The sequence below is a fragment of the Schistocerca cancellata genome, chromosome 12 (genome assembly GCF_023864275.1).
Source record: "Schistocerca cancellata isolate TAMUIC-IGC-003103 chromosome 12, iqSchCanc2.1, whole genome shotgun sequence".
In the NCBI taxonomy this organism is placed as follows: Eukaryota; Metazoa; Arthropoda; class Insecta; order Orthoptera; family Acrididae; genus Schistocerca; species Schistocerca cancellata.
This window is the reverse complement of record NC_064637.1, coordinates 76,063,601-76,085,325: the sequence shown is the minus strand read 5'-3', so window position 1 is coordinate 76,085,325 and position 21,725 is coordinate 76,063,601. Positions and strand designations below refer to the sequence as shown.

Here is a 21,725-nt window from a genome sequence, read left to right as displayed (position 1 = left end):
TATTCGTCGTCGCCATACTGGCGTATCATCCGGCGTGATGGTATGGGGTGCCATTGGTTACACGTCTCGGTCACCTCTTGTTCGCACTGACGGCACTTTGAACAGTGGACGTTACATTTCAGATGTGTTACGACCCGTGGCTTCACCCTTCATTCGATCCCTGCGAAACCCTACATTTCAGCAGGATAATGCACGACCGCATGTTGCAGGTCCTGTACGGGCCTTTCTGGATACAGAAAATGTTCGACTGCTGCTCTGGCCAGCACATTCTCCCGATCTCTCACCAATTGAAAACGTCTTGTCAATGGTGGCTGAGCAACTGTCTCGTCACAATATGCCAGTCACTACTCTTGATGAACTGTAGTATCGTGTTGAAGCTGCATGGGCAGCTGTACCTGTACACGCCATCCAAGGTCTGACTCAATGCCCAGGCGTATCAAGGCCGTTATTACGGCCAGAGGTGGTTGTTCTGGATACGGATTCCTCAGGATCTATGCACCCAAATTGTGTGAAAATGTAATCACATGTCGGTTCTAGTATAATATATTTGTCCAATGAATACCCGTGTATCATCTGCATTTCTTCTTAGTATAGCACTTATAATGGCCAGTAGTGTAGTTCGATGGCTCGATGAACCCTCCGCCAGGCACTTAAGTGTGAATTGCAGAGTAACGATGTAGATGCAGAATGAACTACATCCCGCTACGTATCGCACCCGTTGAGATTTTGAAGCACAGAGGCATTTAAACAATCATTCTTCGCCCGCTCCATAGTTAGTGAATAGAACGGAAGAAGTTCTTAGTACCGTCGGATGTACCGTCTGCTATCCACTTCACAGTGCTTTGTATAGATGTAGATATAAATGTATACTAATTGTGGTACAAGGTGCGCTCCGCCGTACACCACAAGGTCGCCTGCGAAGTATATGTATGTAGATGTTGATCGCATGACTATTTTTTTTTATCGACATGCACAGCAGTAACACGCTTTGTTCACTTCACATATTTCGTAGTGTACGGCTATGGAGTAGAGAAGAGTAACGAAAACGTCACAAACAGCCGACGGTCACGTTCGTTCTGCGCGTGCGTCGCTTACCGAATATCTGTCTCACTGCGCATGCGCCAAGTTGCTACAGCGCTTCGCTTCAATCCGAGTAAGATTAGTTTAGCCGTCGCGGGCGAGGCGCAAGGGCGTGTAAGCTATCTGCCTTGGCCCTGTTGCGCTTCATTTCGGTAGAACATTATCGCACGCGGATCTCACTTTGCTGTAGTCTCAGACGGACTTTCCGTTCTTGAGGAATGGAAAGAACAATAAAGCACGTTACAGACATTTGAATTTATTTGACAACAGCCATACGTTCCATAGGATGGGATTGCGTTTGCGTAACCTTCTCCGAGCAACTCACTAAACACTGCGCATCCTGACGGATTAAGTTTTTACTACTGCAAGTGGGAGCTTTTTGAGGTGGGTCTGCCTTTAATATTGTCTAGTTCACTTTCTCAAAATATTTCTGTAGCTAAGATTGTTGTGCGCTGCTCTTCTGCGTTTGCACCTATACTACGCAAACAACTGAAGTGTGTGGCAGTGGGTATTTCCCATTACACCACTTGTTAAAGCTGTTTTTCGTTCCACTCGCACGTGGACCGCGGCCAGAACCGTTACGTAATTGCCTATGTGTGCGCTGTAACTAATCTAACGACGTCTTTGCTATATCTTCCGCAGAGTTCGTAGAGGATTGTTGTGTTTTCTTACACTCCTCACTTATAAGTGGTTAATGAAATTTTATAACGGTGCTTTCACGGCATAGTCTGCCATTTCAGTATCTGAGTGGCACCCCCCTTGGTCAAACAAACCTTTGACCGGTCGTATAGCCGGCAGCTGTGACCGAGCGGTTCTAGGCGCTTCAGTCTGGAACCGCGCGACCCCTACGGTCGCAGGTTCGAATCCTGCCTCGGGAATGGATGTGTGTGATGTCCTTAGGTTAGTTAGGTTCAAGTAGTTTTAAGTTCTAAGGGACTGATGACCTTAGATGTTAAGTCCCATAGTGCTCAGAGCCATTTGAACCATTCGTATATCCTTTTTTGTTTACATACAACATACGTTTTTAGTCATATTTCTTACAGGCCTCCTCTCGCTTGAGCAGTATTCTAAGACGGATCCGAGGAATGTTTTGTAAGCGGTCTCCTTTGTGGACTGATTCCATTTCCTTAGTATTTTGCCTATGAATAGTAGTAACTAACTAAAACAAAGATGTCATTTTTATTAACAAGTTTTCATTCAGGATTTGTTAACTAAAGTTTTCATTTGACAAGGAATGTAGAGCTTATGTTAAACAAGTTACTACTTGCGAGAATCTAAGCACGGACTTGGCGGTTATAAACCTTACACTATACACAGGCACGTACAAGGGATTGTTGTTGATCAATCAGTAATTGTGTACTTAACAGCGCCTGGAAATCTTGAGATTTAATTTTTGAAGATCTTTTATTTATTTTCGAAAACTGCGTCACACTGCTGTAGGAAATCGATGTCCAGGTAGTAACCTTCAAAACTGCAACAATTTGCATAAAAGCATTGCGAGAGAAAGCGGCCAAGGGATCCGCTTAAATATTTTTGAGATGTCTTGAACACAGTTTTATTACTCTAGTTATACCCTTAAGGTTTTCGACTTATGTCATTATTAAAACTGGTAAAAAAAATATAGAGACAAAAATGGTTCAAATGGCTCTGAGCATTATGGGACTTAACTTCTGAGGTCATCAGTCCCCTATAACTAAGAACTACTTAAACTTAACTAACCCAAGGACGTCACACACATCCATGCCCGAGGCAGGATTCGAACCTGCGACCGCAGCGGTCGCGCGGTTCCAGACTGCAGCGCCTAGAACCACTCGGCAACTCCAACAAAATATAGAGACAAAACTAGTATCAATAGAAGTACAAGATATGTTACATTTTCTCCAATAAGTGGAACCACGATATGGAAAGTAAAATATGGTATAAACCTCAGCAGAAACTTATCCAATTGACTATATGGTATCTAGTTAACATTCCTTAACAACAGGAAAATGCGATGTGCCTACAAGGATGAAAAATTATACTAGTGGAATAAATTGGTTGGCGGTGCCAGGGTAATGGTTTGATGAGGCAATTGTTTGTCAACAAGAATGTGTGTTTAATTAATTTCATATTCAAATAATTGCATCAGTAAAGAGTACAGGAAATTTACTATATAATTCTACAAAAAGTATTTTTAAAATTTAAAATAAAGTAAGTATAGTGTATTTGTATGTCTGCTATTAAGAGTAAAATTTAATGAAGCAGCGAACAAATGAATTAACGTCATATAGGAAAGCAATAGTTCAAACCAAAATAGCTCCCCAAATAAAAGACGCAAACTTTGAAAATGCCATACATCAATTTAACCAGTAGTAAAATAACTGCCATGTAGATTACATTTTACAAAACTATTGCGAAATTAATAAATGACAATAATTGCATCGTCACATTTGTAGAACCTATCGTAATTGGTTTACATTTCTATGTCACATATTTTCAGTTTCATGAAATCTGAGCTGATCCGTAAAGATTAAAAACAAACGTATAATGAAACATACCTTGGAATCGTACGTATCATATGATAAATTACTAAGTTATGTAGCAAAACATGGGGGGAGGGTTGGTGGGGGGGGGGGGGAGACATGGTATCTTGGAATAATAAAATTGTGGTCCAGACTTTTCAAAGTGTTTAAAATTTCAAAATGTTAAACTATGAAGAAAGTCAGAGAGGCAGTCCACAAAGTGCCGTTGTTAGCGTAGTCTGTTCGCTGTTTGGTGGCGTAGGCGGCAGATGACTCATAGGCAGCTGTAGGGCGACATGCTTTCGGCAATTATTTTCCTTTTTACTGAGTTAATTTGTCCTTAGAGAACACGAAATTAACATACCGAACAGTAAGATTTTTTCCGCCCTAAAAGTGCAGAGTATGTTGTTTCTTTACCACTTAATATCTACCATCTGCATCCTGCGCAGTAGAGACTTGAGTCTCTAGATGTGTCCATTCAGGGTTATTGGGAGGACAATAGGAATTCATGCACAAAGGAGACTGCGTATAGAACGCTCCTGCGTCATATTCTTGACTATTGCTTGAGTGTCTGAGATCCCCATCAGGTCGACTGAACGGGTACATCGACCTTGGTTTTCGAAGAAAAGAAAAGAAAAAAAAAGACAGTTTTCAAAGGTTATGTTTAAGTGCTTTGCTACTTTCGATTAGTGTTGGAGCGACGATTTGAGCACCTGGTTACCGAGCAGGAAACGCGGGTACAAGGCACCGGTACTAACATTTTTGTATTTTTCACGTAGATGTAAAACCAGTATAATAAAATTGTAGATTAACTTTACTTTGTGCAATACTAACACAATATCATAAATATAGGTAGGAATGGTGCAGTATGCGGTTATAGATAAAGATAACGCATATAGTTTTGTATTACTGTTCAGGCAGTCTCTTGCCAGTAACTAATTACGTAGATACGAATTTTCATGAATGTAATGCAAGTCGTTTTACCGGCGATTCTTACGCGAAAAAAGTGTGAATGCGCAAAAATGCCCTTCATTCAGTGTGACTGACGTAAAGGATTTGTGTGTTTCGATTGATTTTATGACCTAGCGCACTGTCGAACGTGGATTCGAGAAGTCCTCAGCAGATTTCCATAGGTTGGAGGGGCCAGGCGACTACACACAGGCCACTCAGTTCGCCTAAGATACGGACTGATGGTCTGTGAGCTTGGAATTCGCACTCGATAGTCTCCCAGTAAATGCAGTAAATGAAGCAGGCAAAAAGGAATACAAACGTCTCAAAAATGAGATCGACAGTAAGTGCAAAATGGCTAAGCAGGGATGGCTAGAGGACAAATGTAAGGATGTAGAGGCTTATCTCACTAGGGGTAAGATAGATACTGCCTACAGGAAAATTAAAGAGACCTTTGGAGATAAGAGAACCACTTGTATGAACATCAAGAGCTCAGATGGAAACCAAGTTCTAAGCAAACAAGGGAAAGCAGAAAGGTGGAAGGAGTATATAGAGGGCCTATACAAGGGCGATGTACTTGAGGACAATATTATGGAAATGGAAGACGATGTAGATGAAGATGAAATGGGAGATACGATACTGCGTGAAGAGTTTGACAGAGCACTGAAAGACCTGAGTCGAAACAAGGCCCCCGGAGTAGACAACATTCCATTGGAACTACTGACGGCCTTGGGAGAGCCAGTCCTGACAAAACTCTACCATCTGGTGAGCACGATGTATGAGACAGTCGAAATACCCTCAGACTTCAAGAAGAATATAATAATTTCAATCCCAAAGAAAGTGTTAACAGATGTGAAAATTACCGAACAATCAGTTTAATAAGCCACAGCTGCAAAATACTAACACGAATTCTTTACAGACGAATGGAAAAACTAGTAGAAGCCGACCTCGGGGAAGATCAGTTTGGATTCCGTAGAAATACTGGAACACGTGAGGCAATACTGACCTTACGACTTATCCTAGAAGAAAGATTAAGGAAAGGCAAACCTACGTTTCTAGCATTTGTAGACTTAGAGAAAGCTTTTGACAATGTTGACTGGATTACTCTCTTTCAAATTCTAAAGGTGGCAGGGGTAAAATACAGGGAGCAAAAGGCTATTTACAATTTGTACAGAAACCAGATGGCAGTTATAAGAGTCGAGGGACATGAAAGGGAAGCAGTGGTTGGGAAGGGAGTAAGACAGGGTTGTAGCCTATCCCCGATGTTATTCAATCTGTATATTGAACAAGCAGTAAAGGAAACAAAAGAAAAATTCGGAGTAGGTATTAAAATCCGTGGAGAAGAAATAAAAACTTTGAGATTCGCCGATGACATTGTAATTCTGTCAGAGACAGCAAAGGACTTGGAAGAGCAGTTGAATGGAATGGATGGTGTCTTGAAGGGAGGATATAAGATGAACATCAACAAAAGCAAAACGAGGATAATGGAATGTAGTCGAATTAAGTCGGGTGATGTTGAGGATATTAGATTAGGAAATGAGACACTTTAAGTAGTAAAGGAGTTTTGCTATTTGGGGAGCAAAATAACTGATGATGGTCGAAGTAGAGAGGATATAAAATTTAGACTGGCAATGGCAAGGAAAGCGTTTCTGAAGAAGACACATTTGTTAACATCGAGTATAGATTTAAGTGTCAAGAAGTCATTTCTGAAAGTATTTGTATGGAGTGTAGCCACGTATGGAAGTGAAACACGGACGATAAACAGTTTGGACAAGAAGACAATAGAAGCTTTCGAAATGTGGTGCTACAGAAGAATGCTGAAGATTAGATGGGTAGATCACATAACTAATGAGGAAGTATTGAATAGGATTGGGGAGAGGAGAAGTTTGTGGCACAACTTGACCAGAAGAAGGGACCGGTTGATAGGACATGTTCTGAGGCATCAAGGGATCACCAATTTAGTATTGGAGGGCAGCGTGGAGGGTAAAAATCGTAGGGGGAGACCAAGAGATGAATACACTAAACAGATTCAGAAGGATGTAGGCTGCAGTAGGTACTGGGAGATGAAGAAGCTTGCACAGGATAGAGTAGCATGGAGAGCTGCATCAAACCAGTCTCAGGACTGAAGACCACAACAACAACAACAACAGTCTCCCAGGCGTGTTTCACTCACCGGGTTGGTATCAGGTGAATTCATGCCCAAGACATCAACGAGAGCCCACTATCATGCTTCTCCAATCATTGCAGCACGATTCTAACCTTGCGGAGTGGACAGTTGACGTGCTGGAACATGGCATCGAAGTTTGGTAAGACATCTTCATCTATATTTACATATATACTCTGCACGACACGGTATCGTCCACTGCGGAGGCTACCTTGTACCAGTACTTGTCATTTCCTTTCTCATCCTACTCTTGGCTGGAGCGGCGGACAACGACTGCCTAATGTGTGATTCAGTTTTTATGCAACCCGTAAGACCTTCAAATACCATGTAGAAGACTTTCCTATTCTCTTGCTCACTACGTCCAAACTATTTGTCCTACAGGAAAAAAGGAACTGCTTGAATACTGCTCACCGGTGTGGGATCCGTACCAGATAGGGTTGATAGAAGAGATAGAGAAGATCCAACGGAGAGCAGCGCGCTTCGTTACAGGATCATTTAGTAATCGCGAAAGCGTTACGGAGATGACGGATAAACTCCAGTGGAAGACTCTGCAGGAGAGACGCTCAGTAGCTCGGTACGGGCTTTTGTCAAAGTTTCGAGAACATACCTTCGCCGAGGAGTCATGCAATATATTGCCGCCTATTACGTATATCTCGCGAAGAGAACATGAGGATAAAATCAGAGAGATTAGAGCCCACACAGAGGCATACCGACAATCTTTCTTTCCACGAACAATGCGAGACTGGAGTAGAAGGGAGAACCGATAGAGGTACTCCAGGTACCCTCCGCCATACACCGTCAGGTGGCTTGCGGAGTATGGATGTAGATGTAGATGTAGACCTTTTTGTAGGAAATTTAATGTAGTGAAGTTTTGTACTGCGATACGTTTTCGCTAGAGGTGAGGGTTTCCTAATTATTCAAGGAAAATGTACGAAGGTGACCTTCAAACGCGACACTCTTGAATAAATCGAAAAACGTAGCCTCCAGCGAAAACGCATCCTAGCCCAAAATTTAACTACATTAAATTTCTTATAATAACGTAATGTTCATTCTTTCTGTACGAGTAATAGCTTGCGCTTTGCGGGTTGCATAAAGCCCACACGTAGGGGCAGCTGAATCAACTTTGGCGGCTTCAGAATAATTCTGCAATCATCTACAAGTGTCTGCTTTCCAAAATTTGTCAATCACTTTAGTAAGGTTTGAAGCTCCTCTTTTCTTTCTTCCGTGTTTGGGATTTAAAAACTGGGTGATTTTGGAAATCGGCCTTATGCAAACACAATTCAGTGTGTTGTCAGAAGCGTCTGCTCAGACCTCATTTCGCCACATTTTGTGTAACTGCATGTGAGGTGAAGTAGTGAGCGTAAATTTGTGATAAACTGAGTGAAATCAATGCACTAAACAGCAGTTGATTGAGACACCAACCAGTGACACGAAACAGGACGGAAAATGTAAGTACAGAAATGTACATAACCTCTACCCTCGAAACAGATCTCCACAAATACGCAATAATTTTCTTCATGGCTAGTTTGCAGATGACATGCTGTCAAAAAAAAAATCGCCGAAAACGAGCACTAAAATCGATGCATAATCATACAGTTCAGTTATCCATGTAATTTTAAGGCGAGTGTCCAAACAAAACGAAGCAAATTGCAAGATTTGTAATTCTTAGGCCTACAACAGTTACATTATTACAAATGTGATATTGTACTTTACAGGAATAAAAATTTGACCCACAGAAGATGACACACTGGTGTCTAAACATGTCTGGGTAAATATAAAAATAAACTATTTGTATTTGCATAAGGATGATTTCCAAAACTGCCCAGTTTTTGTCAATAATGTTTCACGAAAAGAACGTCATCTAACATCCAGGGATTCCCGTCTGAGTTCATGAACCATCTCAATAATACTGGCGTGTTGATCGAACCAGCCAGTAACAAGTCTGGCAACACGCATCTGAAGTCCTAAGATGTCTTCTGTTAGTTCGACTTGGTGGGCGTCCCAAGAAGTAGAGCACTACACAAAAATGGGCTGCACAAGTGTTATGTACGCGGTCTCATTTGCATATGAGCTACACATTCCCATTCTGTGGGGTGATGTACCTTACTTAGTGTGTTTTTCTTGGCGTTTTATTGTGCCGTTGCAGAACTTTGTTTAACCTTTTCTCTCCTCACTCTTCTGCAGAGTGCCTTTGGATCCTGTGGCCTGTAATTTCGCTTGTGCCAAGTTCCGGGGTTTTGGGGGATAATTGATTAAATTATGTTTTGGAATTTATGGGATTCTGTGTGTTTGTCTGGGGTTTTTGCTGGCCTGTGCCCGTACGATTTCCCATTTCCTCCCCCGGGCGTCGTACGTAAAGTTTAAGGTGAGTAAATTTTGCTAGTTGACGTAGAGTGGTTCGGTGGGCCCCGTGACGAATTGTTTTTTGCACCCTGCCTGTCCTATCTCCATGGCTTAAGGTTGGCTCCTCTGTGCCCGTTCACGAGTGTGTATGTGGACGACGGTGATCGTTTCCTGACTTGTTTACCGTTTCTTGCCGACTTCTCTGCATAGACTGCCGAATGTGTAATTTTGTCTATGCCGTGTTATAGTTGCTTCAAGCTGGTTCGCACACTCCCCTTGATAATGACATCTGCGCACCTATGAGATTGAATAATGTTTTGAACTATTGTAAGCTGGCGTTTGTCGCCGTGGGTGTTAAATTTTGATTTGTATTTGAGTTTTGGTGTAATTGTATTTTGTTAACTGAGTTAATTTTATCTTGCCTATTGCTGCGATGTCACTAATGTTAAAATCTAGCCTTGGGCTCCTTGTGAATTTTTATGTTGATAACTGATGCATACTAGAACTCAGGTAGACAGAGAAAGGTATGTTGAAGAAAGAAACAAAGCCAAACAGATAATTGGGAGCTTTTGGTCAAGCTGCTGGAAAACCATTCTGGAGTGTAATTAGCAGTCTTTGAAAGGGAGGTAAGAAGGAAATGACAAGTATTATGGACAGGTCAGGAAAACTGCTGGTGAATCCTGTTGATGCCTTGGGCATATGGAGGGAGTATTTTGAAGAGTTGCTCAATGTAGGTGAAAATGCGATGAGTAATGTTTCAGATTTCGATGTACACTGGGATAGGAATGATGATGGAAATAGGATCACATTTGAGGAAGTGGAGAATATGGTCAATATATTGCAGTGCAATAAAGCAGCTGGGGTGGATGAAATTAACTCATTAAATAAAGTGGAATGTCAGGTCTTAAATGGCTACACAGGATAACTGAAATGGCCTGGGAGTCGGGACAGGTTCCGTCAGACTTGACGAAAGCAGTAATCACACCAATCTTTAAACATGGAAACAGAAAAGATTGTAACAACTACAGAGGTATCTCTTTAATCAGCGTTGTAGGTAAAATCTTCTCAGGTATTGTTGAAAGGAAAGTGCGAGTATTAGTTAAGGACAAATTGGATGAAAATCAGTGTGGGTTTAGGCCTCTTGGAGGTTGTCAGGACCAGATCTTTAGCTTACGGCAAATAATGGAGAAGTGTTACGAGTGGAACAGGGAATTGTATCTATGCTTTATAGATCTAGAAAAGGCATATGACTGGGTTCCTAGAAGGAAGTTATTGTCTGTTCTACGAGATTATGGAATAGGAGGCAAACTTTTGCAAGCAATTAAATGTCTTTACATAGATAGTCAGGCAGCAGTTAGAGTTGACGGTAAATTGAGTTCATGGTTCAGAGTAGTTTCAGCGGTAAGACAAGGCTGCAACCTGTCTCCACTGTTGTTCATATTATTTACGGATCATATGTTGAAAACAATAAACTGGCTGGGTGAGATTAAGATATGTGAACACACAATAAACAGTCTCGCATATGCAGATGACTTAGTTGTGATGGCAGACTCGATTGAAAGTTTGCTAAGTAATATTTCAGAGCTAGATCATAAATGTAAGGACTATGGTATGAAGATTAACATCTCCAAAACGAAAGTAATGTCAGTGGAAAAGAAATATATAAACGGATTGAGTGCCAAATAGGAGGAACAGAGTTAGAACAGGTGGACGGTTTCAAGTACTTAGGATGCATATTCTCACAGGATTGCAACATAGTGAAAGAAAGCAAAGCTAATGCAGTGAACGCTCAGCTACGATCTACTCTCTTCTGCAAGAAGGAAGTCAGTACCAAGACTAAGTTATCCGTGCACCGTTCGATCTTTCGACCAACTTTGTTGTATGGGAGCGAAAGCTGGGTGGATTCAGGTTACCTTATCAATAAGGTTGAGGTTACGGATATGAAAGTAGCTAGGATGATTGCAGGTACTAGTAGATGGGAACAATGGCAGGAGGGTGTCCACAATGAGGAAATCAAAGAAAAACTGGGAATGAACTCTATATAGATGTAGCAGTCAGGGCGAACAGGCTTAGATGGTGGGGTCATGTTACACGCATGGGAGAAGCAGGGTTACCCAAGAGACTCATGGATTCAGCAGTAGAGGGTAGGAGGAGTCGGGGCAGACCGAGGAGAAGATACCTGGATTCGGTTAAGAATGATTTTGAAGTAACAGGTTTAAAATCAGAAGAGGCACCAATGTTAGCACTGAATAGGGGATCATGGAGGAATTTTATAAGGGGGCTATGCTCCAGACTGAACGCAGAAAGGCATAATAAGTCTTAAATGATGATGATGATGAACTGATGCAGCATTTTAGTGTAATGATGTATCTTTTACGTTTTGGGGAAATTTTATCTTGGCAAATGCTTGGGGTTAAATTGTGCTACTTGTGTCTATGATCTATGGAAAGGTTGGGGTGGATTGCATCTCTCGTTAGGCCTATCACTTATTGTTTTACTAAAGGCATTAAGGGATATTTGTTGAAAGTTTTTTTAAATTTTAACTATCATAAATTTAATCTTACGTGTCAACCCATATTTGTGGAGAGCTGTTATTTAAATTCCATTGTCCACTCCAATAAAGCCACCCTGTTAAAGAAAAAATTTTAGTGCTACTATTTTTCCCCCCACGATTCCTCCCATGGTTCATTTCCCAGGAAGCTAAAGTCAACCATTCGTTATCGCTACTACCGTACTTGTGCTCTCATTCCATTTTAATTTTATATCACTCTGAAACGTTACGCTTAGATGTTTAATAGGGGTGGTCGTGTCAGACAGCACACCATTAATTCTGCATTCGAATAGTTGTTGTTGTTGTTGTTGTGGTCATCAGTCCTGAGACTGGTTTGATGCAGCTCTCCATGCTACTCTATCCTGTGCAAGCTTCTTCATCTCCCAGTATCTACTGCAATATACATCCTTCTGAATCTGCTTAGTGTATTCATCTCTTGGTCTCCCTCTACGATTTTTACCCTCCACACTGCCCTCCAATGCTAAATTTGTGATCCCTTGATGCCTCAAAACATGTCCTACCAACCGATCCCTTCTTCTAGTCAAGTTGTGCCACAAACTTCTCTTCTCCCCAATCCTATTCAATACTTCCTCATTAGTTATGTGATCTACCCATCTAATCTTCAGCATTCTTCTGTAGCACCACATTTCGAAAGCTTCTATTCTCTTCTTGTCCAAACTAGTTATCGTCCATGTTTCACTTCCATACATGGCTACACTCCATACAAATACTTTCAGAAACGACTTCCTGACACTTAAATCTATACTCGATGTTAACAAATTCCTCTTCTTGAGAAACGCTTTCCTTGCCATTGCCAGTCTACATTTTATATCCTCTCTACTTCGACCATCATCGGTTATTTTACTCCCTAAATAGCAAAACTCCTTTACTACTTTAAGTGTCTCATTTCCTAATCTAATTCCCTCAGCATCACCCGACTTAATTTGACTACATTCCATTATCCTCGTTTTGCTATTGTTGATGTTCATCTTATATCCTCCTTTCAAGACACTGTCCATTCCGTTCAACTGCTCTTCCAAGTCCTTTGCTGTCTCTGACAGAATTACAATGTCATCGGCGAACCTCAAAGATTTTACTTCTTGTCCATGAATTTTAATACCTACTCCGAATTTTTCTTTTGTTTCCTCTACTGCTTGCTCAATATACAGATTGAATTCGAATAGTATAGAATTGTTTTTCATACTCAGGTACAGTAACTTTCATTTTTCCAAAGTTAGAGCAAGCTGCCATTCATCACACCAATCACAGAAAATCTGTGTAAGGCACGCTGTATCCATCTACATCAAACCAGAAAGGATGCGGCTGGTACTCAAAAACGTTAGCAGAGTTCGTAGTCGTCACGGTGCCTTCGATTAGTACAACAGGTTCCACGGAAGCCCAGTTGAATGTCCCACGTGCATTCTTCTCGCACCAGGTCGATAGCAATATCCGGATACGACGCCATCCAGGCGAACTGCTGTTAGAAACATCTACCTCAAACGCAGCCCAGTGTGGGCAGTATTATGCTATGGCGGACATTCACCTGGGCTGCCATGGAACCCGCGGTAGTGATCGAAGGCCCAATCAAAATAAATGCCGTCGGGTAGACCGTTTGCCTGCTGCAAGTCTTTCGATTTGACGCCACTTCGGCGACCTATGCGTCGATGGGGATGAAAAGAAGAAGAAGATGATGATGATGATGATGATGATGATGGTTAGGACAACACAACACCCAGTCTCTGAGCGGAGAAAATCTCTGACGCAGCCTGGAATCAAACCCGGACCCTTAGCATTAACGTTCTGTCGCGCTGACCACTCAGCGACGGGGGGGCGGATGAAGGCCCAATGACAGCCGTGGACCACCTGCATCCCTTGATCGCCAGCGATGGGATATTCCAGCAGGGTAACTGTTCGTCTCACTAGGACGGAATTCTACTACTGCGATTTCAGAAGCGTGATACTGAAAAATGTCGGGTCATCAAATTCTGAACAACCTTATGGAACCCACATGGTACGCTATCGGGCACCAGCAGTGTGCCCACAAACCACCAGGTCATAATTTTCGTGAGTTGTCCTACCTGTACGTAGACATCTGGCACGTCATACCTCCGGAAACCTACCAAACACTTGTTGAAACCGTGCTAGGCAGTCGTTCCGGAGAGGTGCACTGCCCAGCTATTAGGCAGCTCGTCATACTGTTTTGCCTCATCTGTGTATTATTCGAAAAAAACACGCAATGAAAAATCTGGCCAGTTGTGAGTAGGATTCGCGCAATGAGGGTACCGTGCAAACTTAATGATATACACTGAAGCTCCAAAGAAACTAGGTACAGGCATGCGTACTCGAATACAGAGATACGTAAACAGGCAGAATATGGCGCTGCGGTCGGCAACGCCTGTATAAATACAAGTGTCTGGCCCAGTTATTAGGTCGGTTACTGCTGCTACAATGGCAGATTATCAAGATTTAACTGAGTTGGAACGTGGTCTTACAGTCGGCGCACGGGCGATGGGACACAACATCTCCGAGGAAGTGATGAAGTGGACATTTTCCCGTATGACCATTTCACGAGCGTACCGAGAATATCCGGAAACTTGCCCGCATCTCGTGGTCGTGCGGTAGCGTTCTCGCTTCCCACGCCCGGGTTCCCGGGTTCGATTCCCGGCGGGGTCAGGGATTTTCTCTGCCTCGTGATGGCTGGGTGTTGTGTGCTGTCCTTAGGTTAGTTAGGTTTAAGTAGTTCTAAGTTCTAGGGGACTGATGACCATAGATGTTAAGTCCCATAGTGCTCAGAGCCAATATCAGGAAACCGGTAAAACGTCAAATCTCCGACATCGCTGCGACCGAAAAAAGATCAAGAACAGGACCAACGAGGTCTGAAGAGAATCGTTCGACGTGACAGAAGTGCAAGCCTTCTGCAAATTGCTGTAGATTTCAATGCTGGGCCATCAACAAGCGTCAGCGTGCGAAACATTCAACGGAACATCATCGATATGGGCTTTCGGAGCCGAAAGACCACTGGCGTACCCTTGATGACTGCACGACACGAAGCTTTTCGCCTCGCCTGGGCTCGTCAGCACCGACATTGGACTGTTGATGACGGAAAACATGTTGTCTGGTCGGACGAGTCTCGTTTCGAGCGGATGGACGTTTACGGGTATGGAGACAACCTCTTGAATACATGGACCCTGCGTGTCAGTCGGAGACTGTTCAAGCTGGTGATGGTTCTGTTGGTTGGTTGTTTTGGGGAAGGAGACCAGACAGCGAGGTCATCGGTCTCATCGGATTAGGGAAGGGCGGGGAAGGAAGTCGGCCGTGCCCTTTGAAAGGAACCATCCCGGCATTTGCCTGGAGCGATTTAGGGAAATCACGGAAAACCCAAATCAGGATGACCGGACGCGGGATTGAACCGTCGTCCTCCCGAATGCGAGTCCAGTGTCTAACCACTGCGCCACCTCGCTCGGTGGAGGCTCTGTAATGGTGTGAGTTGTGTGCAGTTGGAGTAATATGCGACCCTGACAATTCTAGACAGGACTCTGACACGTACGTAAGCATCCTGTCTGATCACTTGCATCCATTCATGTCCGTCGTGGCAATTCCATCAGGACAATGCGAAACCGGACACCTCCGGAATTGCTACTGATTGGCTGCAGGAATATTCTTCTGGCTTTAGACACTTTCGGTGGCCACCAAACTCCCCAGACATGAACATTATTGGATGCCTTGCAACGTGTAGTTCAGAAGGAATCTGCACTCCCTCACACTCCTACGGATTTATGGATAGACCTGCAACTCTGGCAGCCCTTCATGGTGTCAGTTCCCTCCAGCACTACTACAGACATTAGTCGAGTCCATGCTACGTCGTGTTGCGGCACCTCTGCGTGCTCGCGTGGGCCCTACACGATATTAGGAAGGGGTGCCAGTTTCTTTGCCTCTTGAGTGAATATAGACAGGTCATCAATTATAGGAACCGATGACCTCGATGACTTCTGCCTGTTATCGATAATAATCCTGGCAATATACCACTCCCACGGATTGCAAGTCTCTCTAGAATGTTTTAACCTCGAGTTTGAAGTCTGGCAACACAGAACAAAAGAAAATTTTTTTGGTGTCATAGTTACAAATTAACAATTTTCGGATCCTTGCCGTTTGCTTGCTACTTGCTGACTGACTCATTGAAACTTATATGTTGAATCACCAAATTTTTCCGAGTGTCAAAATATGCCATAAATGGCCGTATCTTTTGATTGCGTTGACTTAGGACCTTAACGTTTTTACACTGTCACGTGGATATAGGTCTTAGAATTTGACATAAATGGCAACTTGATACGTCCACCCAGTCTAGAGAAAAACGATTTTTAATAGTCGGAGAGACAGACGGACGACAAAGTGTGTTCGTAAGTTAACATGTTTACCCGGTACAGAACCCTAAAGGCATTATGTAGCCTATATTCAATGCGATTGATGCATAGCACTATATCCTTCAGATCCACAGGAGAACATGTTTCAGGAAAACAATAAATAATTAGCGCACAGTTATCCAAGCAAGGTAACATAGCTACGGCAGCTTAACTACACTCCTGGAAATTGAAATAAGAACACCGTGAATTCATTGTCCCAGGAAGGGGAAACTTTATTGACACATTCCTGGGGTCAGATACATCACATGATCACACTGACAGAACCACAGGCACATAGACACAGGCAACAGAGCATGCACAATGTCGGCACTAGTACAGTGTATATCCACCTTTCGCAGCAATGCAGGCTGCTATTCTCCCATGGAGACGATCGTAGAGATGCTGGATGTAGTCCTGTGGAACGGCTTGCCATGCCATTTCCACCTGGCGCCTCAGTTGGACCACCGTTCGTGCTGGACGTGCAGACCGCGTGAGACGACGCTTCATCCAGTCCCAAACATGCTCAATGGGGGACAGATCCGGAGATCTTGCTGGCCAGGGTAGTTGACTTACACCTTCTAGAGCACGTTGGGTGGCACGGGATACATGCGGACGTGCATTGTCCTGTTGGAACAGCAAGTTCCCTTGCCGGTCTAGGAATGGTAGAACGATGGGTTCGATGACGGTTTGGATGTACCGTGCACTATTCAGTGTCCCCTCGACGATCACCAGTGGTGTACGGCCAGTGTAGGAGATCGCTCCCCACACCATGATGCCGGGTGTTGGCCCTGTGTGCCTCGGTCGTATGCAGTCCTGATTGTGGCGCTCACCTGCACGGCGCCAAACACGCATACGACCATCATTGGCACCAAGGCAGAAGCGACTCTCATCGCTGAAGACGACACGTCTCCATTCGTCCCTCCATTCACGCCTGTCGCGACACCACTGGAGGCGGGCTGCACGATGTTGGGGCGTGAGCGGAAGACGGCCTAACGGTGTGCGGGACCGTAGCCCAGCTTCATGGAGACGGTTGCGAATGGTCCTCGCCGATACCCCAGGAGCAACAGTGTCCCTAATTTGCTGGGAAGTGGCGGTGCGGTCCCCTACGGCACTGCGTAGGATCCTACGGTCTTGGCGTGCATCCGTGCGTCGCTGCGGTCCGGTCCCAGGTCGACGGGCACGTGCACCTTCCGCCGACCACTGGTGACAACATCGATGTACTGTGGAGACCTCAGGCCCCGCGTGTTGAGCAATTCGGCGGTACGTCCACCCGACCTCCCGCATGCCCACTATACGCCCTCGCTCAAAGTCCGTCAACTGCACATACGGTTCACGTCCACGCTGTCGCGGCATGCTACCAGTGTTAAAGACTGCGATGGAGCTCCGTATGCCACGGCAAACTGGCTGACACTGACGGCGGCGGTGCACAAATGCTGCGCAGCTAGCGCCATTCGACGGCCAACACCGCGGTTCCTGGTGTGTCCGCTGTGCCGTGCGTGTGATCATTGCTTGTACAGCCCTCTCGCAGTGTCCGGAGCAAGTATGGTGGGTCTGACACACCGGTGTCAATGTGTTCTTTTTTCCATTTCCAGGAGTGTACATTGAGTAAACGATGTAGTGCTATTCCACAGATCACCACCACATCTGCATTCTTCTTAGATCCATGTTACGAAATTGTGGACTCTTACACTTTCCCGTGCTTTACTGTCCTCAGATGTCCATCACTGTTATTAGTAACTGTTCCTTTGCATGATCAATTTTGTTTCCTTATGTTTATGGTGATATTTCAGTGAACACCTTGTACATTACAGACAGATTACTGGCGAGTCTATACTTTTATCCATCTTGTTTGCCGCAGTTCTTGTGAAAGAGGGTGTTCCAGTTTTATGGAACTCATATTCCGCAAACATTCCGTAATAGTTCTAATTTTGAACGTCACCATATTATTAACAAGAAATCCCAGACGGAAGCGTACGCACAACTGCGGCACTCTTTACATTAAGGAAAGATCGTTTTGACTGTACTTTTATAGGTTAAGAAAGTGATGCCACGGGACACAACAGAACGAAATGAAGCATTGTAATAATCTATTTCAGTATTATTTGTATCCCCCTCTTTTTTAGTTTATGTCACCATCTGCCTGACTCATTAGACGCCTCCCCTCTGCCAACTTCATCTCAGATCAGCTCCTGTCCCCAACGTATTACACGCTTATTCGTCTGATGCTAATAAAACCCGATTCTTTAAAGAATCGAACTCTCATATGTGAAATTTTAAATATGTAACATTAAGCACTTAAGCGAGAAAGTGTGTAGAAAAGATTTTAAATTGTGTTTAAAGATTCGTGGAAGTCACTAAGTGCTTTCGCTATTACCAAACACGGGACGAGTATAGTCTGGGTAATTTGAGCTCCGTTTTAAGCAAAACCGAATTTTTCTCGTATCTCTGTGTTTATGACGTCGCATTTCCTGAAGTGTGTGTCCTGCAGCGAAACACACTCTAAGGGGAAAAAAATATGCACCACGAAGGAGTTTTGCAAATGATATTGATACAGATATCGACGGAAGATGCAAAACTGTAAACTTTTGCGGCCGATGGACGAATATGTGACGTTGCAGAGCAATTTCATCCGCAACAGTGAAATGTACACTCACGTTCACAGATTAATTATAATTGCAGAATGTGGAGCCACGACCTCCATGGCGCTAATACCATAGGTACATAAGGAACACAAACGACACAGATATTTAAGTGCACGGTATTGGTGACAAGTTGAGAAAACCGTCCAGAGACATATGTGCTATTTCCTGCGCATGTACCCCGACATCAGTATGGAATTTGATCACCATGCACACGTTCACAGGCCACACAACGGGTTGGCATACTCTGGATTAGGTGGTCGAGCAGCTGCTGGGGTATAGCCTCCCATACTTGCACCAGTGCCTCTCGGAGCTCCTGAAGTGTCGAAGGGGTTTGAAGACGTGCAGCGATACGTCGACCGAGAGCGTCCCAGACGTGCTCGATGGGGTTTGGGTCTGGAGAACAGGCAGGCCACTCCATTCGGCTGATATCTTCTGTTTCAAGGTAGTCCTCCACGATGGTACCTCGGTATGGCCGTGCGTTATCACCCATCGGGAGGAAGGGGGGACCCACTGCACCGTTGAAAAGACGGACATACTGGTGCAAAATGACGTCCTGATACACCTGACCGGTTACAGTTCCTCCGTCAAAGACATGTAGGGGTGTACGTGCACCAACCATAATCCCACCCCACACCATGAAACCACGACCTCCATACAGATCCTTTTCGAGGACATTAAGGGGTTGGTATCAGGTTCCTGGTTCACGCCAGTTGAAAACCCGGCGAGAATCACTGTTCAGACTCGTCCGTGAACATAACCTGGCACCACTGTTCCAATGACACCACGCTTTACTGGCTCTCCTGTGACCAGGCGTCAGTGGAATGCACCTTGCAGCTCTCCAGATGAATAAACCGTGTCTGTTCAGTTATCTGTAGACTGTGTGTCCGGAGACAACTGTACCAGTGGCTGCGGTAAGGTCCCGAGCAAGGCTACCTGCAGTACTCCGTGGCCGTCTGCGGGCACTGATGGCGAGATATCGGTCTTCTTGTGGTGTTGTACACTGTGGACGTGCGGTACTGTAGCGCCTGTACACGTTTCCTGTCTGCTGGAATCGTTGCCATGATCTAGAGATTGTGGCACACGGGGGGCCCGTGCTACGACCTGCTGTGTTTGACCAGCCTCCAGTCGCCCTAGTATTCTACCCCTCATAACGTCATCAATATGTGTTCTTTGAGCCATTTTCAACACGCTGTCACCATTAGCCCGTCTGAAGACGTCTGCACACTTACTCGCTGCACCGTACTGTGACACGCACCAACACACCTCTGCGTATGTAGACTGCTGCCAGCGCCACCGTGCGACGATCGCAGGTCAATTTCACCGCATGGTCATACCGCGAGGTAATTTAAATCCACAAACCGCACATCAAAGCGTTGTTTCACCATGTATAAGAATTATCCTTAATGTATGAGTTTGAGTGTAGTTTTGTACACCCTCGTCGCTACTGCTGTGGAGGCCGAGTTGCGAATATTGTTACCGTGGGCCGAGTTTGTGAGTTCGTGAAACCGTTTGTATTACAGCACACCGCCAAGACAGTTTCTCCCTGCCACTGTTACACAGCTATACCCCAGGGTAACAGGGTAGGAGAACAGAGGTTGCTACAACAGTCCAATAAATTAGTAACAAAGTCACACAAATGAGTCAAAAAGGCTTCCTTATTTTTGTGGCTAGTTGAATCATCACGTCTGCAACACTGCTTGTAATATAACACGAAAAAGGCCCTCAGTGGTTAAGTGGAAATAATCGTAGGCAAGCTGCACAGTACACAGAAAATGCGCCCGCATCTCGTGGTCGTGCGGTAGCGTTCTCGCTTCCCACGCCCGGGTTCCCGGGTTCGATTCCCGGCGGGGTCAGGGATTTTCTCTGCCTCGTGATGGCTGGGTGTTGTGTGCTGTCCTTAGGTTAGTTAGGTTTAAGTAGTTCTAAGTTCTAGGGGACTGATGACCATAGATGTTAAGTCCCATAGTGCTCAGAGCCATTTGAACCATTTTTGAACATAGAAAATGCAATTGACAACAGCTATCTGTTCAATTCTAAAAGTTCACTAAACGACGTTCACCGGCCGCGGTGACCGTGCGGTTCTAGGCGCTTCAGTCCGGAACCGCGTGACTGCTACGGTTGCAGGTTCGAATCCTGTCTCGGGCATGGATGTGTGTGATGTCCTTAGGTTAGTTAGGTTTCAGTACTAAGTGTAGGGGACTGATTACCTCAAATGTTAAATCTCATAGTGCTCAGAGCCATTTGAACTAAACGACGTTCCCTATCTAAGTCAGCCCTGGACGATGATCTATAACCAAATGTGAGACAGCTGCTCTTGTGCCTTCCGAAGAGGCTTCTGACCGTTGTCATCCGGTCATTCGGACGACACAGCACACAGTGGACATGTCGATACCAAAGCATAAAGTCTTTGCGAATTTCATTCAGAGTGCTCCGTTAGGCAGTAACTAAGCCTCGCAGACTGGCGGGTGAACAATGTACGCAGATATCAGCATGTAAGAGAGGGCATGTAGTTGGTCTCAGAGAAGCCGGTTGGAGTAATCTGGGAATCGATCGATATTTGAATAGCAGCGGTGGAACTATTCGACGACGACAGCAGTGATGGTCAGACACTGCATCAATAATGTTTTTTTTTGGGGGGGGGGGGAGGGGAGGGCGCAAAGCATCTAATGTCATAAGCGCCCAGTATAGAACCATAGGATGCTGGGACCGCGAGGGTAAAGAACGTTTCGAGATCCAATACAGAAAGGAAGAAAGAACAAATCGTTACGGAAGAGTATCTAAAAGACGTCGATAAGAGACCGGAGTCACCAGGTAGAAATCAAATCTCTTTCTTCATATTACTGCTTTTTAAAAAACTTAAAACGCGGGCCACAGCTCGCTCGTCATCCGCTAAAATGTCCGGCAAAGCGGGCGGCAGCCCGACCCTGAGACCTAAGTGGCTAAAATAGGTGCAGAGGATCAGGAAATGTCTAACTGTTAATGGCTGGCTACAGGAAGGACAGCTGGGTCGCTACTCGACAAATGGCGGTGACTAAAGCGGCAGTGCCGTGTTCGCAACCGAGCTAACATTACTTCCTCACGGCGAGACGGCCGGGA

At 44.6% G+C, this 21,725-nt stretch overlaps 1 long non-coding RNA gene across 1 annotated transcript in view; it reads left to right on the top strand.

Moving 5' to 3' along the window:
* The first annotated feature begins 1,189 nt into the window (after positions 1–1,189).
* LOC126109697 (uncharacterized) overlaps positions 1,190–21,725 on the top strand; it is a 78,131-nt gene continuing 57,595 nt past the window's right edge. Inside the window, exon 1 of the long non-coding RNA XR_007523713.1 lies at positions 1,190–1,464. This is a non-coding gene — a long non-coding RNA (uncharacterized LOC126109697). The remainder of the gene's footprint in view (positions 1,465–21,725) is intronic.